Here is a 24,198-nt window from a genome sequence, read left to right on the forward strand (position 1 = left end):
GAGACTCTATAGATCGCTTATCTGCTGCGTACGAACGCTACCAGTGGCTGTTTGCAAAGTACACAGCTTTCTTGCAGGACTGTAGTATGAAGGACTCCTCAGCAGAACTGACCAAGGCTGATACACTAAACCAACAAAGGGATCTCTTAGTGCAAAAAGCCCAGTGTAAGGCAGAACTCCACATTGTTCAACTGCAGGAGACCAGATCTCACAGATCCACATCAACCAAGCAGACTACACATTCTTCTAGATCCTCTCGCTCCAGTAGTTCAACATTAAGTGATAAGTTAATAGAGGCCTGTGCTGATGCGGAAGCAAAAAAAAGTGCAAAGCTCCTTTACCAGAAGGGAAGCAGAAATAGAAACACGAAAGGCAAAGATAAAAGCTCAACAAGCAGAAACAGAGGCAAAGATGAAAGCTCAACAGGCAGAAACAGAAGCAAAGATGAAAGCTCAACAGGCAGAAACAGAGGCAAGGATGAAAGCTCAACAAGCAGAAACAGAGGCAAAGATGAAAGCTCAACAAGCAGAAATAGAGGCAAAGATGGAAGCTCACCAAGCAAAGATGGTAACTCACCAAGCAGAGATGGTAGCTCAACAAGCAGAGGCAGATGCCCAACAAGCAGAGGCAGATTCCCAAATAAAGATTCTGCAAATGAAAAGGGAGGAAGCAGCTGCCCTAGCAAGGCTGAGAGTCCTTGAACAAGCGATGGGAGAAAGTGCTAACTCCCAGCAGAACTGCAAGACCCAGTTGAACGCACCAGTGACTATGTACTAAAGCATAATGTTTGCAATGATACAGAGTCATTTCCTGTACTTCCTACCAACAACACTGTTCTGACTCTCAACATTGAGACCTCTCAGCTCCAAATGCCTGAGCCTTTTCAAGTCTACAACACAAGTGCATCTATGCAGCAAACCGCATCACCTCTTGCTGACAACAAGGTGACTTGTGGTGACAGTGACAAGCCGCAGCTCAAGCCACAGCCAGCACAAGCCTTAGGGACCACACCACAGTTAAATGCTTGTGCAACATCATTTCATTATGGTAAACCTCACTCTGCTTCACCAGAGAACTTTCACACCGAGGGGTTCCACAAGTTACTTTGGCACCGAAGAGTGAGAGATCGGACTTGAATGACTTTGCCAGATATATGGTAAGCCGTGAGCTCATTAACACTACCCTCTCAAGGTTTGATGACTGTCCAGAGAGCTACAGGGCCTGGAGATCAACCTTCAAAGCTGCCATTGCTGATCTCAACCTTACTACCAAGGAGGAACTTGATATGCTCATAAAGTGGCTGGGGCCAGAATCTGCAGATTATGTTAAAAGACTGAGAACAGTGCATGTTGACCACCCAAATGCAGGTCTTGTTGCTGCATGGGCAAGACTTGAGCAAGCTTATGGTAGCTCTAAAGCCATAGAAAGTGCTCTATTCAAGAGACTGCAAAACTTCCCAAAGATAGAGAATGAAGACTACCGCAAGCTCCAAGATCTGAGTGATCTTCTCATAGAGCTAGAGTTGGCAAAGACAGACCCACATCTACCTGGACTAAGCTTCCTGGACACTGCTTATGGTGTCAATCCAGTGGTGTCTAAACTGCCATATGGCCTGCAAGAGAAATGGACACAACAAGGCTCAAGGTACAAAAGAGACTACAACGTATCTTTTCCTCCATTCGCATATTTTTGCAGGTTCATCAGTGATCAAGCCTGGATGAGAAACGATCCCAGCTTCAGTTTCAGTGAACCCAACTTGCCTGCTTCATCATAATCATCTTTATCAAGGTATGATAACGTGGCAGCTAAACGTAGAGACTTTAATAGAGCAATATCCGTTAAAAGGACAGACATCTCACCACCCGTATCCTCTCCTGCTCACCAGATCGATTCGGGTGACAGAGATAAAGACCCTAATTGTCAGTGCCGTATTCACAAGAAGCCGCACCCCCTAAAGAAATGTCATGGGCTTAGGGCAAAGGCATTACAAGAGCACAGGGAGATTCTTCAGAAACTTGGAATATGCTACAGGTGCTGTGCTTGTTATGGACATTTTGCTAAAGACTGTAAAGTTGTCATCAAGAGCACAGAATGCAGTAGCAACAGACATGTTACAGCCATGCATCCAGGCCCACCCTCAGACAATTCACAGCAGCCTCCTACCTCCAGCCCTGTCTCAAGTCATGGTGGGGAGCAACAAAGTCATGCTCCAGCCACAGCTAATGTTTCTTCTTCATGCACAGAACTCTGTGGAGAAGGCTTAGATCACAGATGCTGTGCTATGATATGCCTAGACTGTAAAGTTGTCATCAAGTGCACAGAATGCAGTAGCAACAGACATGTTACAGCCATGCATCCAGGCCCACCCTCAGACAATTCACAGCAGCCTCCTACCTCCAGCCCTGTCTCAAGTCATGGTGGGGAGCAACAAAGTCATGCTCCAGCCACAGCTAATGTTTCTTCTTCATGCACAGAACTCTGTGGAGAAGGCTTAGATCACAGATGCTGTGCTATGATATGCCTAGTCAAGATATACCCAAAGGGTCAACCTGAGGAAGCTATTAGGATGTATGCCATAATAGATGAACATAGCAACAGATCCCTGGTTAAGCCTAAATTCTTTGAGCTCTTTGGTATAGAAGGACACGCATCACCTTATACTCTCAGAACTTGCTCTGGTTGTGAAGAGACCTTCGGCAGAAGGGCCGACGGGTTCGTGGTCTCTCATATCAATAAGGGAGAAGGCATACCCCTACCAACATTAGTCGAGTGTGACCAGATACCAGACAAAAGGGAAGAAATTCCTATTCCAGAGGCTGCACATCACCATCCTCACTTGAAGCACCTTGTTAATGAGATTCCTGCAATGGACATGAATGCTGAAATCTTGATCTTGCTAGGAAGAGACATTCTCAGAGTACATAAAGTATGCAAGCAGTGCAATGGACCTGATAATTCCCCTTACGCACAAAAACTTGACCTAGGCTGGGTAATTGTGTGCAACGTATGCTTGGATAGTATGCGTACGTCATCTGAGATCCACTCCTTCAAAACTTACTTGTTAGGAATCGGACGTGCATCCCACTTCAAACAGTGCCCTCACCATTATGAAGTAAAAGAGAAGCCCCTTGACCTCATCCAAGTACCTGATGTCACTCCTAACCTTTGTGATGACAACCTAGGTACCACAGTGTTTTGTACTACAAGCGATGACTACAAAATAGCCTTGTCAGTTGAAGACAGAGAGTTCATCAAAATAATGGACAAAGAATTCTTCCAGGATGAGTCTAACAGCTGGGTTGCACCATTACCTCTTCGTGCTACAAGGTTTAAACTCCCAACCAATCGTGAACAGGCTCTATCCAGATTGAACTCACTTCAACGAACACTAAGGAACAGGCCTGAAATGAAGGAACATTTCATCGCCTTAATGAAAAGGATCTTTGACAATGATCACGCCGAACCAGCTCCACCACTTCAAAGACATGATGAGTGCTGGTACCTGCCTTTCTTCGGAGTGTATCATCCACGTAAGCCAAAGCAAATCAGGGTAGTATTTGACTCCAGTGCCAAGCATCAGGGGGTATCCCTGAACGATGTTCTTCTCACTGGTCCAAACCTAACCAACAACCTTGTAGGTGTAGAGGTTTAGAAGAGAGCCGGTTGCCATAACTGCTGACATTGAACAAATGTTTCATTGCTTCACTGTGCGTGAAGACCATAGGAACCTCCTAAGGTTTCTGTGGCACTGTGACAACAACATGGACAATGAGATGATTGAATACCGCATGAAGGTGCATGTTTTCGGAAATAGTCCCTCACCTGCTGTTGCAACATATGGTTTACGAAGGACTGCCCTTCGTGGAGAAGAGGAGTATGGCGAGGATGCTCGACACTTCGTTGAGAGAGGCTTCTATGTGGATGACGGACTTAAATCTTTACCTCCACTCGAAGAAGCCATAGACCTGCTCCAAAGGTCACAAGGTATGCTTTCTGAGGCTAACCTCAGACTACACAAGATTGCCTTAAATAGTGTTGCTGTTATGAAAGGCTTTCAACCTGGCGATCATGCCACAGGGTTTAAAGGCTTGAATCTGGGAATGGACATACCACCCGTACAAAGAAGTCTGGGCCTACGGTGGAACTTAATAAAAGATACCTTCGGCTTTCAAGTCAGCTCTGCAGACAAGCCATTTACCAAACGTGGTGTTCTGTCAGTGGTGGACAGTCTATACGATCCATTGGGATTTGTAGCTTCTATCACCATACAAGGTAAATCCCTACTTAGACAGTTCTCAGAGGCTATTAAAGATTGGGATGCTCCACTACCAATAGACCAGCTTTCAAAGTGGGGGTCCTGGAAACAATCTCTATATGCCTTAGATGGAATCTGTATACCACACTGCTACACTTCTGCCTCCCTTGCTACAAGTCAAAGGAAAGAGCTTCACATCTTCTCAGATGCATCTACTGAGGACATAGCAGCTGTCGCTTACCTCAGGGTAAGAGATTCTTCTAATCAAGCCCACATAGGGTTTCTGTTTGGGAAAGTTAAGTTAGCACCTAAGCCTGAACACAGGATTCCCAGGCTTGAACTTTGTGGGACTGTGCTAGCTGTAGAAATAGCAGAATTCATACTGCGTGAGCTAGACATTCAGATAGATGACGTCAGATTCTACACAGACAGCAAAGTTGTTCTGGGCTACATATACAACCAGACTAAATGTTTCTATGTCTATGTCAGCAACCGTGTAGAGAGAATCAGGAAATCATCTAAACCTGAACAATGGCATTATGTTCCATCTGAAATTAACCCTGCAGATCATGCCACCAGGCCAGTGTCTGCAAGTGTCTTTGCAAATTCTTCCTGGTTAACAGGTCCTGAATAGGGATGAGCTTCGAGTTCGAGTCGAACTCATGTTCGACTCGAACATTAGCTGTTCGCAAGTTCGCCGAACACCGAACAATTTGGGGTGTTTGCGGCAAATTCGAATGCCGCGGAACACCCTTTAAAAGTCTATGGGAGAAATCAAAAGTGCTAATTTTAAAGGCTTATATGCAAGTTATTGTCATAAAAAGTGTTTGGGGACCCGGGTCCTGCCCCAGGGGACATGGATCAATGCAAAAAAAAGTTTTAAAAACGGACGTTTTTTCAGGAGCAGTGATTTTAATAATGCTTAAAGTCAAACAATAAAAGTGTAATATCCCTTTAAATTTCGTACCTGGGGGGTGTCTATAGTATGCCTGTAAAGGGGCACATGTTTCCCGTGTTTAGAACAGTCTGACAGCAAAATGACATTTGGAAGGAAAAAACACATTTAAAACTACCCGCGGCTATTGCATTGCCGACAATACACATAGAAGTTCATTGATAAAAACGGCATGGGAATTCCCCCCAGGGAAACCCCGAACCAAAATTAAAAAAAAAAAAAATGACGTGGTGGGGTCCCCCTAAATTCCATACCAGGCCCTGCAGGTCTGGTATGGATATTAAGGGGAACCCCGGCCAAAATTAAAAAAAAAAAATGACGTGGGGTTCCCCCTAAATTCCATACCAGACCCTTCAGGTCTGGTATGGATTTTAAGGGGAACCCCGCGCCAAAAAAAAAAAAAAAACGGCGTGGGGTTCCCCCAAAAATCCATACCAGACCCTTATCCGAGCACGCAACCTGGCAGGCCGCAGGAAAAGAGGGGGGGACGAGAGTGCGCCCCCCCCCCTCCTGAACCGTACCAGGCCACATGCCCTCAACATTGGGAGGGTGCTTTAGGGTAGCCCCCCAAAACACCTTGTCCCCATGTTGATGAGGACAAGGGCCTCATCCCCACAACCGTGGCCGGTGGTTGTGGGGGTCTGCGGGCGGGGGGCTTATCGGAATCTGGAAGCCCCCTTTAACAAGGGGACCCCCAGATCCCGGCCCCCCCCTGTGTGAAATGGTAAGGGGGTACTTACCCCTACCATTTCACTAAAAAACTGTCAAAATAGTTAAAAATGACAAGAGACAGTTTTTGACAATTCCTTTATTTAAATGCTTCTTCTATCTTCCTTCATCTTCTTCTGGTTCTTCTGGCTCTTCTGGTTCTTCCTCCGGCGTTCTCGTCCAGCATCTTCTCCACGGCGTCTTCTATCTTCTTCTCCTCGGGCCGCTCCGCACCCATGGCATGAGGGGAGGCTCCCGCTCTTCTCTTCATCTTCTTCTTCATCCTCTTCTCTTCTTCATCTTCTTCATCTTCATCTTCTCTTCTTTTCTTCTGCGGGCCGCTCCGCATCCATGCATGGAGGGAGGCTCCCGCTGTGTGACGGCGTCTCCTCGTCTGACGGTTCTTAAATAACGGGGGGCGGGGCCACCCGGTGACCCCGCCCCCCTCTGACGCACGGGACATGACGGGACTTCCCTGTGGCATTCCCCGTGACGTCACAGGGAAGTCCCGTCAAGTCACCGTGCGTCAGAGGGGGGCGGGGTCACCGGGTGGCCCCGCCCCCCGTTATTTAAGAACCGTCAGACGAAGAGACGCCGTCACACAGCGGGAGCCTCCCTCCATGCCAGCATGGGTGCGGAGCGGCCCGCAGAAGAAAAGAAGAGAAGATGAAGATGAAGAAGATGAAGAAGAGAAGAGGATGAAGAAGAAGATGAAGAGAAGAGCGGGAGCCTCCCCCCCAATGCCATGGGTGCGGAGCGGCCCGAGGAGAAGAAGATAGAAGACGCCGCGGAGAAGATGCTGGACGAGAACGCCGGAGGAAGAACCAGAAGAGTCAGAAGAACCAGAAGAAGAAGAAGATGAAGGAAGATAGAAGAAGCATTTAAATAAAGGAATTGTCAAAAACTGTCTCTTGTCATTTTTAACTATTTTGACAGTTTTTTAGTGAAATGGTAGGGGTAAGTACCCCCTTACCATTTCACACAGGGGGGGGGCCGGGATCTGGGGGTCCCCTTGTTAAAGGGGGCTTCCAGATTCCGATAAGCCCCCCGCCCGCAGACCCCCACAACCACCGGCCACGGTTGTGGGGATGAGGCCCTTGTCCTCATCAACATGGGGACAAGGTGTTTTGGGGGGCTACCCCAAAGCACCCTCCCAATGTTGAGGGCATGTGGCCTGGTACGGTTCAGGAGGGGGGGGGGGCGCACTCTCGTCCCCCCCTCTTTTCCTGCGGCCTGCCAGGTTGCGTGCTCGGATAAGGGTCTGGTATGGATTTTTGGGGGAACCCCACGCCGTTTTTTTTTTTTTTTTTTGGCGCGGGGTTCCCCTTAAAATCCATACCAGACCTGAAGGGTCTGGTATGGAATTTAGGGGGAACCCCACGTCATTTTTTTTTTAAATTTTGGCCGGGGTTCCCCTTAATATCCATACCAGACCTGAAGGGCCTGGTATGGAATTTAGGGGGACCCCCCCACGTCATTTTTTTTTTTTTAATTTTGGTTCGGGGTTTCCCTGGGGGGAATTCCCATGCCGTTTTTATCAATGAACTTCTATGTGTATTGTCGGCAATGCAATAGCCGCGGGTAGTTTTAAATGTGTTTTTTCCTTCCAAATGTCATTTTGCTGTCAGACTGTTCTAAACACGGGAAACATGCGCCCCTTTACAGGCATACTATAGACACCCCCCAGGTACGAAATTTAAAGGGATATTACACTTTTATTGTTTGACTTTAAGCATTATTAAAATCACTGCTCCTGAAAAAACGGCCGTTTTTAAAACTTTTTTTTGCATTGATCCATGTCCCCTGGGGCAGGACCCAGGTCCCCAAACACTTTTTATGACAATAACTTGCATATAAGCCTTTAAAATTAGCACTTTTGATTATTCATGTTCGTGTCCCATAGACTTTAACGGTGTTCGCGTGTTCGAGCGAACTTTTTTCCTGTTCGCATGTTCTGGTGCGAACCGAACAGGGGGGTGTTCGGCTCATCCCTAGTCCTGAATTGCTGCTGGATCATCCAGAAGAAACCACAGCTGATGTCTTCAGTCTAGAACCTGATAAAGATCCAGAGATTCGTCCTGAAGTCAAGATCTTTGCCACTGATCTGAACCCTAACCTCCAAGGACCAGCAAGCTGAAAGAATTGAATGGCCCATGGGACTTATTGTAAAGAGTGTTCCTAGTGATGACGGTAAGGTACGCAAGGTGGGGGTGAAGGTTTCAAGACAAGGGACTGTAAAGACTTTCATCAGACCTATCACGGAACTTATTCTGCTCTTGCCCTTTGGAAAATGAACTTGTCTGCTTACGCTCCTGGATTCTACCTGTGACTTCAAAGAAGAAAGTGTCTTGGACTTAAGTTGACATATCTTGAAGCCTTGAATTAAGAGTTGTTGTTATCGCATTATATGCATGTTCTTTATGTCTTTCAGGTCTTCAAGACATCCAGCAAATTACACTGTTGTTATTTGCAGTTGTATTACTACCGTTCTGAAGTGACATTTACAATGCCAGACAGGGAGTGTGCTGCCCCAACAGGGCATAGAATTATATATATTGTTTTCCTAACCATTTACTATGGACGTTTATGTTTATTTATTTATTTATTTATTTCAGGTACTTTTATAGCGCTGTCAATTTACGCAGCGCTTTACATATACATTGTACATTCACATTAGTCCCTACCCTCAAGGAGCTTACAATCTAAGGTCCCTAACTCACATTCATACATACTAGGGACAATTTAGACAGGATCCAATTAACCTACCAGCATGTCTTTGGAGTGTGGGAGGAAACCGGAGTACCCGGAGGAAACCCACGCAGGCACAGGGAGAACATGCAAACTCCAAGCAGGTAGTGTCGTGGTTGGGATTTGAACCAGTGACCCTTCATGTTTAGTTTACATGCGCCATCTAGTGACCTTTTGAGGTAATGCACTTGTCTCTCAAGTTTATTTTTCCCTTATGTTATGACACACTTCCTTTCTGTGTAACGCTCCCCCCTTCTTCCTGTGTTTGTACTTCCTGTGTAATGGAGACAGCTTAACAGGCCACATGTAACATGGGCACATGTATGATGCATAAGTAAACTACAGACAGTATCATCTTTTGACCACATAAATACACAACCTGTTCATCTGTTTGTATCCTGTCATCTGCTGTGACCTGATGTTCAGAATAATCTTGTGGATGGAATTGATATTTGGTGAGTTCAAACTATCTGATGAGGATTGCCTTCAGTGATTATATCTTATACAGGCCAGGCATAGAGGTCTCACAAGGGATAGTCGCTTCACAACAATCGGAGTCAGAATATTTATTACCGGAGAGACGGTAATAGAAAGAGTATTTACAGCAGTAATGCAAGTAGTTTCACTCCAAGCATGGAGGCACAGATACTCAGCACAGTCACTTCTGATTTAAGCGGTAGTTATATTCGTCAGCACTATAGGCACTTTCCACTGACTGACACAGTATAAACCCAAGCACACAATGCGTATAGAGGCTGATATTCACACACATTACCCGGTAACATCAGTATTCCTTCAACAGATGGATATAGGCATCTGATACACTTGTTCCTCCCTCACAACGAGGACACCGGTTTTATTATCCGCAATGGGGAGTCTTTCATCCAACCAGGATTGCTGATACAGAACTTTGTAGGAACCATGAGCTATCCCTCACAGGCCGGAACACTCTCCCTATCTTCTCCTAACTCTCCCTGACAAGAGGGTTCTCTGATCCCTGTCTCTGATCCTTGTCTATGCACACACATGAACTGAACTAAATGTGGCTGGGCTTCCTTATATAAAGTATCCACCCAAAAATGGCCTCCCAAATCTCCCTAGATTTGCTTGTCCTATTCTTTAAGTACATAAATAGTAAAAGAGGGAGGATAGATCATATTGGCCCCATAAAGGAAGATGAAGGAATTCTGGTTACAAAGGATGGTGAGATGGCAAAGGTTTTGAATGTATTCTTCTCCTCAGTCTTCTCGAGGGAAACAGGGGCTTCAGTAACCAAAACTGCAATGTTTATCCTCATGACATATCACAGGACCAGATGGCTTGCACCCAAGGGTCCCTAAGGAACTCAGTCAAGTAATTGCCAGACCATTGTTCCTAATTTTTACGAACAGTCTACTGACTGGTATGGTACCAGCTGATTGGAGAAAAGCCAATGTAGCACCAATCTTTAAAAAAGGACCAAGATATATCCCTGGGAACTACAGACCAGTTAGCCTAACATCAATTGTATGCAAGCTCTTGGAAGGGATGATAAGGGACTATATACAAGATTGTAGTAATGAAAATTGTATCATTAGCAGTAATCAGCATGAATTCGTGAAAAATTGTTCTTGCCAAACAAATCTATTAACCTTCTATGAGGAGGTGAGCTGCCATCTAGATAAAGGAAGTTCCGTAGACATAGGGGGTTATTTACCAAAGAAAATCCACTTTGCACTACAAGTGCAAACTACAAGTGGAAAGTGCACTTAAAATTGCACTGAAAGTGCATTTGGAAGTGCAGTCGCTGTAAATCTGAGGGGGACATGTAAGGAAAATAAAAAACAACATTTTAACTTGCACATGATTGGATGATAAAATCAGCAGAGCTTCCCCTCATTTCAGATCTACCTCTCATATTTACAGCAACTGCACTTTTAGTGCAATTTCAAGTGCACTTTGCACTTGTAGTTTGCACTTGTAGTGCAAAGTGGATTTGCCTTTCGTAAACAACCCCCATAGTGTATCTGGATTTTGCAAAGGCATATGATACAGTTCCCCTCAAACTTTTACTATACAAGCTAAGGTCTGTCGGCATGGACCAAAGGGTGAATACCTGGATTGAAAACTGGCTACAAGGGCGATTTCAGAGGGTAGTGATGAATGGGAGTACTCGGAATGGTCCAATGTGAAAAGTGGGGACCCTCAGGGTTCTGTCCTGGGACCAATCCTATTTAATTTATTCATGAATGACCTGGAGGATGGGATAAACAGCTCAATCTCAGTATTTGCGGACAATACTAAGCTAAGCAGGGCAATAGCTTCTCCACAGAAGGTGGAAACCGTTGCAAGAATATCGGAACAAGTTAATGGGGTGGGAAACTACCTGGCAAATGAGATTTAATGTAGAAAAATGTAAAATAATGCATTTAGGTGGCATAAACATGAATGCAATCTACTCATTAGAAGGAGAACCTCTGGGGGAATCTAGGAGGGAAAAGGACCTGTGGGCCCTAGTAGATGACAAGCTCAACAACGGCATGCAATGCCAAGCTGCTGCAAGCAAAGCCAATAGAATATTGGCATGCATTAAAAAGGGAATTAACTCCATAGATAAAATGATAATTCTCCCACTCTACAAGACTTTGGTCACACCTTGAGTATGCCATCCAGTTCTGGGCACCAGTCCTCAGGAAGTATGTGCTGGAAATGGAGAGAGTACAGAGAAGGGCAACAAAGCTAATAAAGGGACTGGAGGATCTTAGTTATGAGGAAAGATTACTAGCACTGAACTTATTCTTTCTGGAGAAGAGACGCTTGAGAGGGGATATGATTTCAATCTACAAATACCGTACTGGTGACCCCACAATAGGGATAAAACTTTTCAGCGAAAGGGCATTTAAAAGGACTCACGGCCATTAACTAAAATTATAGAAAAAACAATTTAACCGGAAACTGCGTAGAGGGTTCCTTACGGTAAGAGCGGTAAGAATGTGGAATTCTCTTCCACAAGCAGTGGTTTCAGCAGGGAGCATAGATAATTAAAAAAAACTTTTAGATAGGCACCTAAACTACTACAGCATACAGGGATATACAACGTAATATTGACATAAAAGCGCACACACACAGGTTGGACTTGAAGGACTTGTGTCTTTTTCAATTTTATCAACTATGTGACATGTCTGGACAGTACTTAGGTTCCAAAGTGAGTATAATGTAGCACCCTCTAGGTTGCTAGATTTTGAGTAGAATTTTTTTGTATAGGATAGGCAAATTGTCAGGCTTGGCTGGCAGCCAAGCCTGTTTGTTTTTCTTCTGGGTCAGGGTTGAGTGACTCAGGCAGAGCTGTTGACTCACAGTCAGCATCACCAAGACCTCCCACTTCTTTCCAGAATGTTCTAGCATTTTCTGGAAAGGATGGAGAAGAGGAAAGGTGGAGCTGCCCTATGGTGACCTTGGGCCTGGGGCTTGGGTGTGGACAGGACCCTTCTCACAACACAGGGCGGTGCCCTGGACAGGTGGCACGGGAGCAAGAAGAGGACAGCAGGAGAGCACTTCCAGGCAAAGTCTCCAGGCAGGAACAACAGGTTGCAGCCAAGAGGGCTGGTGAGTGACACACAGTCAGGAAGGACTGGGGAGGCACGCCTGAGAGGACTGGGAGATTGCAGTCTGGGATAAGTGCAGAGCCAGTGGCGTGGACTGTGGTGGCACAGGCAGTGGAGAGAGGCAGCTGCAGCTAGGAGGGCTGGCGGGGCATGAAGAAGTGGTGCTAGGATCAGTAGCCACGTAGCCACGTGGACAGCTAGCACTAGGACTACCACTATTTTTCTGCTACACCAGAGGGGCCCACGGTCCCTGCCTGCAAAGGGCAATTTGGCTGAGACAGTGTAAGGCCTCAAATATAGTGCTAGCTGGTCCTGGATATCTGCAAGCAAGTGATGTGCTGGAGGTGTTGAGGAGAGATAGTTGGCAAGCAAGTGCTGTGCTGGAGCACAGTGTAGAGGAGTATATACAGGAAGTATATATAGTTGTGTCCATCCAAGTTTAATACCCTTCAATAAAAAACAAAGTTCAAGGACTGGTTTTCTGCCTGAGGGTGAATGAGAACTGTGTGCCTGACTGGGCAGGGTGACAGACGGACCACAATACTCAGCAGCCCTTACGGGGGTAACGCTCCAGTAACAAGTATGCTTTACTGCATATACAGACTGATTTTACTGTTGTGGGTTTAGCTCCCAAACAGCATTGTATCATTTACTCCAATAAATCTTCTTGATGAAACAATATCACACTATTTGGAGTATCATATCTTTTTTGCAAGATTTGCACAATCTTTTGAAAACTTGGGATACTTACCGTGATTGAGAGACCGTCCAGGATACTGACAAGAGATGCCCGAGAGATCAAGGAGGCCCAGGAGATCTGGAGTTCATTTCTGGGGATCTGTGATCCAATTTGCGCTCTTTGACCTCCCTGAGTAAGGGGCGTCGCTGGTGGTCAGATTTGCACAATCTTTTGAACACTTGGGATACTTACCGTGATTGAGAGACCGTCCAGGATACTGGCAAGAGACACATATGAAGATTTTTTTAGTCACTCTTATGGACTTTTTTTTAGATGTATATATTTTTTCACCATATTTTTTGCACTTTTATTTTATTTTTATTTTATTTTTAATTTAATTTAATTTAATTTTATTTTATTTTTAGCACTTTCCATATATATATGATCTTTTGACCTTGTATATATTTTTCAGTTTTGCTTGATTTATGCAAGTTTTTATTTACTTAGCATTTTCTTGCTCCATATGCGATTTATGCAAGTTTTTGGCAGTATTTAGCATTTTCTTGTTTATATGTGATTTATGGTAACACTGGTCACATTATATGGCCACTAATTTGCACTTTTTTGTAAGTTGTGCTCAACAATATATTTTAGCGCTGCACTTTTTTCTACACATTTATATTATACCTCATATCTGGGTTATAGTGTTCAGCTGCTGCATGCTGTTTTTTACCAAGCGTGGATATTACCCCCTTTTTTAATTTCTTCTATTCAATATATTATATCTGCTGCTGGCACATCTATAATGGATGTTTTTGAATATAGATCTCAGCTTTTTACAGACACCATTGGGGTCTTTGACAGTAATGATGACCCCAGGGACGATCTACCTGGTTATTTTTTGAGCTTAAAGAATTTAAGCATTTCTGAGGTACACACAAGATAGGACATAGCATACTTGGAAGAGTATGTTAAAGAGAACATGGTCCCTAGGAGCCTCAGATGGGAGGTCAATCCTCAAAAAGAGGATAGCAAAATTGCAGAATGGTATAAATACTTCAATAAGGTGGGGGTTAACTTTTTGAAGTTACTAATAGCAAAGAAAACGAGGAAGCTATCCCAGCTGGATCTAGAGATCAATATTATTAAAAATAAATTGACCCCCTTTAAGGATAAACCTGAATATGCACAGAGATCAGAAGTCCTCAAAAACCTATTGATTAAGGATGAATTGGAACAAAAAATGAAAAAGAAGCGAAAGTACAATAGGGATATGAAGGATTATAAGGATAATGTAGTCTTTAACCACTTCAGTACCCGCCCAATGTCAAATGATGTCCGCAGATGGGATCCCCCATCCTGGGCGGGCGTTATATGATGGTCTGGGCTTCCCGGCCATCTAGGGGGCACACGCGCGCCAAGCCACATTGCTCGGGACCCGGTGCTTGTGCCCGGCGGCCGCACCCGCGATTGCACGTTAACCGAGCAGGACCATGGATCTGTGTGTGTAAACACACAGATCCACGTCCAGTCAGGTGAGAAGAGACCGATCTGTGTTCCCAGTACAGAGGAACACCGATCAGTCTCCTCCCCTTGTGAGTCCCCTCCCCCTACAGTTAGAATCACTCCCCTAGGAAACACATTTAAACCCTCGTCTCCCCCTAGTGGTTAACCCCTTCCCTGCCTGTCACATTTACACAGTAATCAGTGCAATTTTATAGCACTGAAAAGTGTCCGATGTGTCCACCATAATGTCGCAGTTACGAAAAAAATCGCAGATCGCCGCCATTACTAGTAGAAAAAAATAAAAAATTTTAAAATGCCATAAATCTATCCCGTATTTTGTAGACGCTATAACTTTTGCGCAAACCAATCAATATACGCTTATTGCGATTTTTTTTACCAAAAATATGTAGAAGAATACGTATCGGCCTAAACTGAGGAAAAAATTTTTTTTTTTTTAAATTGGGATATTTATTATAGCAAAAAGTAAAAAATATTGTGTTTTTTTCAAAATTGTCGCTCTTCTTTTGTTTATATCGCAAAAAATAAAAACCGCAGAGGTGATCAAATACCACCAAAAGAAAGCTCTATTTGTGGGAAAAAAAGGACTTCAATTTTGTTTGGGTACAACGTCGCACGACCGCGCAATTGTCATTTAAAATGCGACAGCGCTGAAAACTAAAAATTGGTCTGGGAAGGATGGGGGTGAAAATGCCCTGTATTGATTTGGTTAAATGGCAAGTCACTACTGTCCTTAACTCAACCCCTCCTAATCCACCTTCAGATGTGAGGAATCACATTCTGGTTCCCCCATTGATTGCCTCAGATGTGAGGGGGGGGAGTCGTGGTCGTCCCGCCCCCCCAAGGCCCCTCCTCCCCACCTCCTCAGGGAGGATGGGGAGGTCCACCACAATATCCGGGAGGTCGGGGTGGATGGGGTGGCAGGGGTAAACAGGGCCCTCACCGTAATCGACAATCCTCATATGGGGGTTCCCCCCCACCATGGCGTCATGGATTGGGGAGCTACCTACCTCGCACACATGTAGATTCCCGAGGCCAGTATGATGTGAGGGATACTAACAATCATTTTGGAGTAAGCACTAATAACAGATATACCCCTTTTGACAACATAAGGGAAATGGAACCTAGGATAATAAACAATCACCCCTTACCCCTCACATAATCAGCATCTGTTTGGAAACCAATACCAATGGGATTTTTAGACGGTATCCAAAGGGGGGCACAAGTGAAATGGAGACGCAAGAGAGGGTGCAGAGGGGGGAGGCGTCTTCACCCCAAAAAGAAGGAGGACATAGACACTAGTGGCATTATTAATTTGAGCACTAAACAACTCTCTGCAGAGGAATTAACAGTCCTCAATACAGGTTTGAAATATGCCCCTCCGTGGAATCTTAACAAATTCCAAACATTTGTAGATATACAGAAGTATACATGAAAATTAAATATTAGGAGGTATATTTTAAGTGATCCCTCTGGACAGTTGGATAGAGAAACATCAGCCATTAGGCACTCAGGTTTGTCTGCATCATTATTCAACCCACCAGGGAATGTGGCCCCCAATATTAATGTTTTCCATGAATTAGTACTTAAGGACCTGGAGGGTTTAAAGTTGAGGCCTGCACAGCCACAACACGACATAAAGAAAGGATTGGAGTTCCTATGTGAAAGGAAGGATATTGTGATCCACCCTGCGGACAAGGGGGGAGCAATAGTAATCCTGGATAAGGAAAACTATATGCAGGAAATGACTACAATCTTATCAGATACGAACACATACTCCCCCTGCTTACTGTCTCCCCCAATAAGTTCAAAATAGAACTGAGAGAGCTTATTGAAAAGGGTTTCAGTATGGGGATCTTGAATAGAAAGGAGAAGGAGCATTTGGTGCCCTTGGCCCCTCAGCTACTGATTATTTACTCACTCCCCAAGATTCACAAAACCCTTATCAACCCCCTGGGTCGGCCCATCATCAGTGGCATAGATTCCATCACCTCGTATGTAGGGAAATATATAGATTTTTATCTACAGCCACTGATGATGGGCACCCCCTCGTTCATAAAGGACACCAAACATGTCATCAACATTCTTAATGATATTGATTGGCAATCCATTTACCTATTGGTGACGGCAGACGTTGCATCATTGTATACTTCAATTCCGCACCATTTAGGATATGAGGCTGTACAACATTTCTTGTGACAGGACCCTACTACTACAACCACACAGGGTAAATTTGTTTTGGAGTTGTTGAATTGCACAACGACTCAATTATTTTTGGCATAATGGTTTTTGGCCTTTTTTTTTCAAACGAAGGGGGTAGCCATGGGAGCCAAATTTGCTCCTAGCATGGCCAAGATCTTCATGGCAAAGTGGGAGGAGGATGTGATTCTACATAATAGACGCTCAGAATGGTTATCTGGAAAAGATTTATAGATGACATTTTGTTTATCTGGAATGGGGATGTAGAATCAGTGCAGGCTTTCCTATCCAATTTAAATAATAATAACAGGGGAATTGCCCTCACTCATGAGATTAGCCCCACAGAGATCCATTTTTTGGATCTCAGAATTTTCATATCGGGGGGGAGGATAATCACTTCCACTTTTTTTAAAAAGACTGACCGTAATGGTTTTATCCCACTAGATTCCTGCCACCACCAGTTGTGGATGATGGCAGTACCTAAGGGTCAGTTTTTACACCTAAAAAGGAATTGCACCATCTCAGAAGATTTCCTTAGGGAGGCCTTGATTCTAAAAAGTAGATTTCTGACAATAGGTTATGATAGCGCAGCTATGGATTCATTTATAGTGGAGATTAACAACAAGGATCGTCAGGAGCTCCTAGGAGACAGGGTGGCTCGAGAGACCAATACAGGTGACTATGGTCTGGCCTTCCTGACAACTTTTTCCAGTCAAAACTGGGCGATTAAAAGGATTATTAGGAAGCACTGGCCAATTATTAAAAATTATTGGATATTGGGCCCCCTACTGTCTGATCGACCAAATGTGTGAATAGTTTTCAGAACGGACCATGCTTTAACCACTTCCCGCATATTGACGGCCGGGAAGTGGTTGCGTTATCCTGACTGGGCGTCATATGATGCCCAGCAGGATAACCCCCTAGCTCGCACCCATGGGGGCGTGCAGCATGACGATCGGGAACAGCGTGTGTCCCTCGGACACAGCGTTTCCCCGATCACGGTAAACAGCCAATGCATTTGGGCAATGAATCACATGTCATAACAAACTCGGAGCGCGCCGCCGGAGGAGTGCAGAGCAGGGATCGAGGAAGGCGCTTGTCCCTTTGACACAACGCTTCCCCGATCAGGGTAAACAGCCAATTAAATTGGCTGTTTACCACGTGACTGGCTGTGTCCAATCACAGCCAGTCACAAATGTAAACACTGAGGGGCAGTTACTATCTGATCTCTGCTCTCTCCTCACACACCGATCGTGTGAGGAGAGAGCAGGGATCAGTAAGTGAGCTGTCAGTGTAGTGTATTGTCTATTATATACTGTATACTGTGCACAACACGCCCCCCCCAATAAAGACCTGTCACCCAGCCCATCAATCAGCCCATCTGTCAATCAGGCCAGCCAATCAATCAGCTCATTTGTAAATCAGCCCAGCCAATTAATCAGCCCATCTGTCAATCAGCCCATCAGCCAATCAATCAATCAGCCCATCTGTCAATCAATCAATCAGCCCATCTGTCAATCAATCAGCCCATCTGTCAATCATCTGTCACAGGCCCACCGCTATCGGTACCACCATTGGTACCGCCACACAGGCTACCAGTACCGCCATCTGTACCACCGCCAGTTCCGCCATCAGGCCCGCCACTAGTACCGCAATTGGTACCGCCATCAGGCCCACCATCTCTACCACCACACAGGCCTGCCACACAGGCCTGCTACCAGTATTGCCTTCAGTACCGCCACCAGTACCGCCATCAGGCCCACCTTCGGTACCACCACCTGTACTGCCACCACCACCTGTACCGCCATTGATACCGCCACCACCATCGGTACCACCACCCGTACCGCCATCGGTACCACCACCCGTTATCGGTACAGCCACACAGGCCCGCCACTAATACCACATCGGTACCACTATTACCACCAGCAGTACCATTACATAGGCCAGCCAAAAAGCACTACCATAATGTCGCAAAGGGTTTTCACACCTGAGGAGGCATATGCCATTCTTACCATGTTGGATGATGAGAGCAGCGGGGAGCTCCCATCATCCGATTCTGGTTCGGAATACGAGCCACGGAGGAAACTGTCCCTCCCAAAAGAATGAGATCAGCACCAAGATCAGGAGATCTGCCCACCACCAGCAATGCCAGACCCCAGGAAGAGGATCCCAGTACAAGTACTGGAATCACACGCCCAACCCGAAGAACCCCAGTCCTACCTTTCCGATGCATTGACAAACCCCTTATGGTTGCCTGCCAACTCAGGACCCGCTATCATCCCCCCTTTCACTGCATCAGGTGTGCAGCCCGACACTACGAATTTTTCTCAATTCGATTATTATTGTTTATTTTTCCCACAAGATTTGCTGTAGAATATGGTGGAGAATATGAATATGGTGGATCAAACTAATCTGCATGCATCCCAATTTATTGCTGCCAACCCCAATTCTTCCTACGCCCGCATGTTCTAGTGGCAATGCCTAACACTGGACACATTTTTTTTTTTTACAAATAACGTGGTTGTTTATTTGAGAAGAGTACACATTTACAGATCACAAGCCTTGGCGTCACATACATGAAAATAGTGCGATAAACAAAGTGGACAGCATATTTAGTTTGACATCCACATTTCTGCACAAGTTGCATAAAAACATTATTTAGAATCATATAACTAATCACGTTTACTAGGTGGTTTATGCGGGCCTATTGCCTGATAGGTTAAGCCTTCAACATTCCAGAGCATTTTCAGTTGCTGGACTGCACGTGGCTGCATTTCCCAACCAGGAGTCACATATTTTCCCATATTTAGCGGGGCAGCTCCTGTGGGCATATGTTTCTTTTTTATGGGGTAGGACCGCATTGATGGCAGCTATCCATTCCTGGAGTGTCGGCGGAGCTGCCCTTAACCATTTTCATGCTATGAGTAGTCTAGCTATAAACAGTGATTCCCGTAAGAATATGATGGGATATTTGTCTGAGTCTGGGTCTGGGAAGATTCCCAGCAAACACTGTTTAGGGCACAACGTCAGGGGGGACCCCATTTCATCATGTATAAATTGTACCACGTGGGACCAGTAGTCTTGTATTGCTGGGCACGATCATATGAGATGGTAGAAGGTGCTAGAGGGACTGTCACATCTGGGGCATAATGGGTTATGGTCTGGTTTAAATCTGACCAAACGAAGGGGGGTCAGGTAAGATCTATGTAAAATGTACAGTTGTGTAAGGCGATCCGAAAGTCTAGTAGATACTTTTTTGCAGTTGTCCAGCGCGTCCTCCCATTCATCATCCTCCAGCTCCCCCACGTCACCTGCCCATCTATTTTTCAATCCGTAGGCTAGTAACGTAGCCATGGGGCAGAGTTGTAAAACACTGAAATAAGCTTTAAGGAGTCTTGCCCCATTATTATATTGAGAATATCCAATTACTCTAGGTGAGGAGGATTATCGGGGAATTGGGCCTGGAGAGCGTGGCGGAGCTGGAGGAAACGAAAATGCATGGAATTGGGGAGATTAAATTCATCCTTGAGTTGCTGAAAAGATTTCAAGGTGGAATCATGATAGACGTTCCTCACACCGTGGATGAGCCATAAATTATGGTCCGGTATGGATAATAGTTCTTTTAAACCTGAGTTGTCCCAGAGTGGCGTGTGCAAGTGTGTGAACGGCGTTTTCAGTCTACGCCTTACCACTTCCCAAATTTTACAGTGAGTGTATAATAATCCCTTGCGGCTTCCCATCACCCAGGCATCCACAGGGTCTCTGAAGATAATGTGAAAGGGGTGGGTGTATAAGCGGGTGTGTGGGGAACATACCAGGGTCAGGTAACGATCCTTATCGAATTTATCTAAATAGTAAAAATGTGATAGTTGCGCTGCCAGATAATAGAGATTGAAGTCAGGTAGCGCTGTGCCCCCTAAATCAGTGGGGTTCTTAAGCACTTGCCAAGATAGTTTGTGTCGGGCTTTCCCCCACACAAAGGAGTTAAGGATTGCTTCAATTGATTTAAATATTCTGAAGGGTAGATAAACCGGAGCATGCCACAGGACATATAGGAACTTGGGGAGTAGAACCATTTTTATTAGGTTCACACGGCCCATTACACCCAAGGGGAGTTTGGCCCATGTCTGTGTTTTATTTTTCAGGGTTGCGATCAGAGGTTCTATATTTAACTTAATGTATTCTTCAGGGGCTTGGGTGATTACTATGCCTAGGTATTTCATGGAGCTAACAACGAGGAGAGGGGAGGAGGTTTGGGCACCTATGTCAATAGGGAGGACTTGGGATTTGTCCCAATTTATCCTTAAACCTGAGTAAGTTCCAGATGTTTGTATTGTTTCTAATGCTGTCTTCAGAGAGGGGCCGGCGTCTGCTAGATACAACAACATGTCATCAGCATATAGACTGATTGTTTCCACCAGGCTCCCACTCCTCAGACCCAGAATTCCCGGATGTGATCTCAGTGAGGACGTAAGGGGCTCCACCGCTAGGGCATAGAGCAAGGGGGATAGGGGGCACCCCTGACGCGTGCCCCTTGAGAGGGGAAAGGCGTCTGAAACTCTTCCATTAACCAGTATCCTGGCGCTAGATCTTGATGCAGTAATTGTATCCATTTAACAAAGTTAGGTCCGAATCCAAAACGTGCTAGGCATTCCCAGAGGTAATCCCACTCAACTGAGTCGAACGCCTTTGCGGCGTCCAAAGACACCACGACTCTGGATCCCATCTGATCGTGCTCAGCTTATAGGTTCATGTAAAGTCCAAGTTGATTGTATGCTGTATTTTTTGCTGGCATGAACCCAGTCTGATCCGTATGGATCAGGGTAAGAATCACTTTATTTAAACGTAGTGCCAGGACCTTGGCCAAGATTTTACTATCTAGCTGGAGAAGGGATATTGGGTGATACGATTCAGGGAGCTCTAAATTTTTGCCAGGTTTAGGTATAAGTACTATGTCGCGTAGAATTCAAGGGGAAGGCCATCTGATCCGGGTGCTTTCGATGGGTTAAGGTTGGATATTGCCTCAGCAATATCGTCAGTGGTAATAGGGGCCTCCAACATTTCAACATGAGGTTGGGAAAGTGTGGGCAGTTCTATGGCAGCTAGGAGTGTTTCTATCTCCTCCTTGGGACTGTTAGCAGTGGAAGAGTACAAGGATGTGAAGAAGGAGCAGAATTCCCCATCCACCAGATCAGGTTCAGTGATCAATACACCATCAGCACCCCGAAGGGAAACCACCGTAGGCGGTCTATGATCCATGTGGGCCAGGTAGGCAAGGAGACGCCCCGCCCGCTCTCCACATTCATATAACCTCTGCTTACCATAAAATATTTTCCTCTCCGCTTTTTCGAAATGTAAACTATTTACCACTCAGGCTTGCAGTTTTAATTGATCGGCTGTGGATGGTGTTGGGTTTATGGAGAAATCTTTCTCTATATCCGCTAGGGCTTGTTCTGCCTGCCTGACCACTTGTGAGGAGGTTTTCCTATATCTGGCTATTCGTTGGGCAAGTATCATGCCAGCATGGGATTTAAAAGAGTCCAATACCACATCAAATGGTGCTGTGTCCCTGTTAATTTGAAAGAAATTGTCCCACTCCACCCCCGATCTCTTCTATACCCAGAACCACCGATAACCAAAAGGGATTTAGTTTCCAGGTGGGGGGGTAAATTTTGAACTCCGCCCAGTAGGGGGCGTGATCTGATAGTATGCGGGGACTGAAACCTACATCTCTCAGCATAGGAAGGAGGGAACGGGATATTAATATGAGGTCTATCCTTGACATAGAGTTGTGTGTTGCCGAAAAACAGGAGAATGTCTTAGCTTGGGGGTGGCAGTGTCTCCAGGTATCTATTAGGGCTAGTTCATTGAGGAATTTACCAAATCTCATGTGCTGATGAGAGGGGTTGTCAGGAGAGGTCAGCGTCAATCTGTCTAAGTCCCCATCCACCACATTGTTAAAGTCAACTAACCAGAGCGCTGGAACAGTAGGGACTTGGGACATGAAAGAAAGACCTTCCGTTAATACAGTAAACTGAAAGGGGGGAGGTATGTAGACTGCCAGCAGCAGAAGCTCAAGCCCATTTATTCTGGCATGTAGAAATATGAACCTGCCCTGGGGGTCGAATCTGAGCGTCAATAAGGTGAACTGGGCTGTTTTGGCCACCAAAACCGCCACCCCCCTAGAGTTGGCAGCATGGGGGGGCCTGGTAGAGCCACCCCACCCAAGGTTTTTTAAGTGACATCAGTAATTGTCCCGTGAGGTGGGTTTCCACAAGAACCATGACCTCTGCACATTGTGCTTTAAGATAGGATAAGGCTGCATTTCTCTTTGGCCTCTTTGCAAAAAGAACTCCTATCATCAGTAGACAATTGCAATATAAAGTACAAACGATAGAACTTTTGCGGAATGTAAAATAACACACTGGCTTGTCCGGGCCGATAGCCCCCCAAACGTGTCCCAGGGGTGAGCTGCTGCAACCAGACAGTCCAGGGAAACATTACTTTTGCCAAATGACAAACGTTACACTTGAAACATAAAAAACCGTAACTAAGGGGACGGTTATTCGCTGCAAAATGAGCAGCAGCATGAGGAGCAAGACTCCCAGTCCGTGTCCTCCAGGATAACATACTCGGGGGGAAAAAAAGGAGACAAAAATGTGAGTCTGTTTTCCGGGGGTCATTGTGGGTGGCGGCTTGCCAGTGAAGTCAGCTATATGAAGGGGGCTGTAGCCATTAGGTATCTCAGGGGATATGGGAAAACCTGCAAGAGAAGGGTTAGATGGGGGGGGGGCAGTGGGCATGATCAGGAGGGAGAAGCTGTGCAGGGATAATTCTGAGTAGAATTTCACCATTTGTTAGCACTGGGGTGAGGTTGGGCCAGGATTATATAGCACAGTACCTTAGGGAGACAGGGTCCATTGCACACAGAAGCAGTAATCGCACAGCTTAGTATCCACACAGACAGGGACCGGTCACATGTCGGTTTCGGTCGACTGTGGCTTTAGACGGGTGCTAGGTCGGGCGCTGCTCTGTCCTCCAACCAGGCAAAGACTGCTTCAGGCATGTCAAAAAAATGTGCCCTATCCTCCCCAACAACTCGGAGCCTGGCGGGAAAGAGTATCGCATAGGAATAATGTTGGATCCTCAGTTGTCGCTTGGCATCGGTGAATTGTGCTTGCTTCTTTTGGACTTCTGCAGAGAAGTTGGGGAAGACTTTGATCTCGCCGTTCTTGAAGGGAATGTTACCTTTCAATCTGGTGAGACGTAGAACAGCGTCTCGGTCACGGAAAATCAGCATTTTTGCAATGAATGTTCTGGGAGGTGCGCCCTGGTGAGGGGGTCTTGCCGCTAGTCTGTGGGCTCTTTCCACAACAAATGACGTGGAGAACTCAGCCCGCCCAAATGTGGATATCATTATTATTATTATACAGGATTTATATAGCGCCAACAGTTTACGTAGCGCTTTACAACTTGAGGGTAGACAGTACAAATATAATACACTTTAATACAGTAGGAATCAGAGGGCCCTGCTCCTTAGAGCTTA

The sequence above is a fragment of the Aquarana catesbeiana genome, linkage group LG06, assembly GCF_042186555.1.
Source record: "Aquarana catesbeiana isolate 2022-GZ linkage group LG06, ASM4218655v1, whole genome shotgun sequence".
Taxonomy (NCBI): Eukaryota; Metazoa; Chordata; class Amphibia; order Anura; family Ranidae; genus Aquarana; species Aquarana catesbeiana.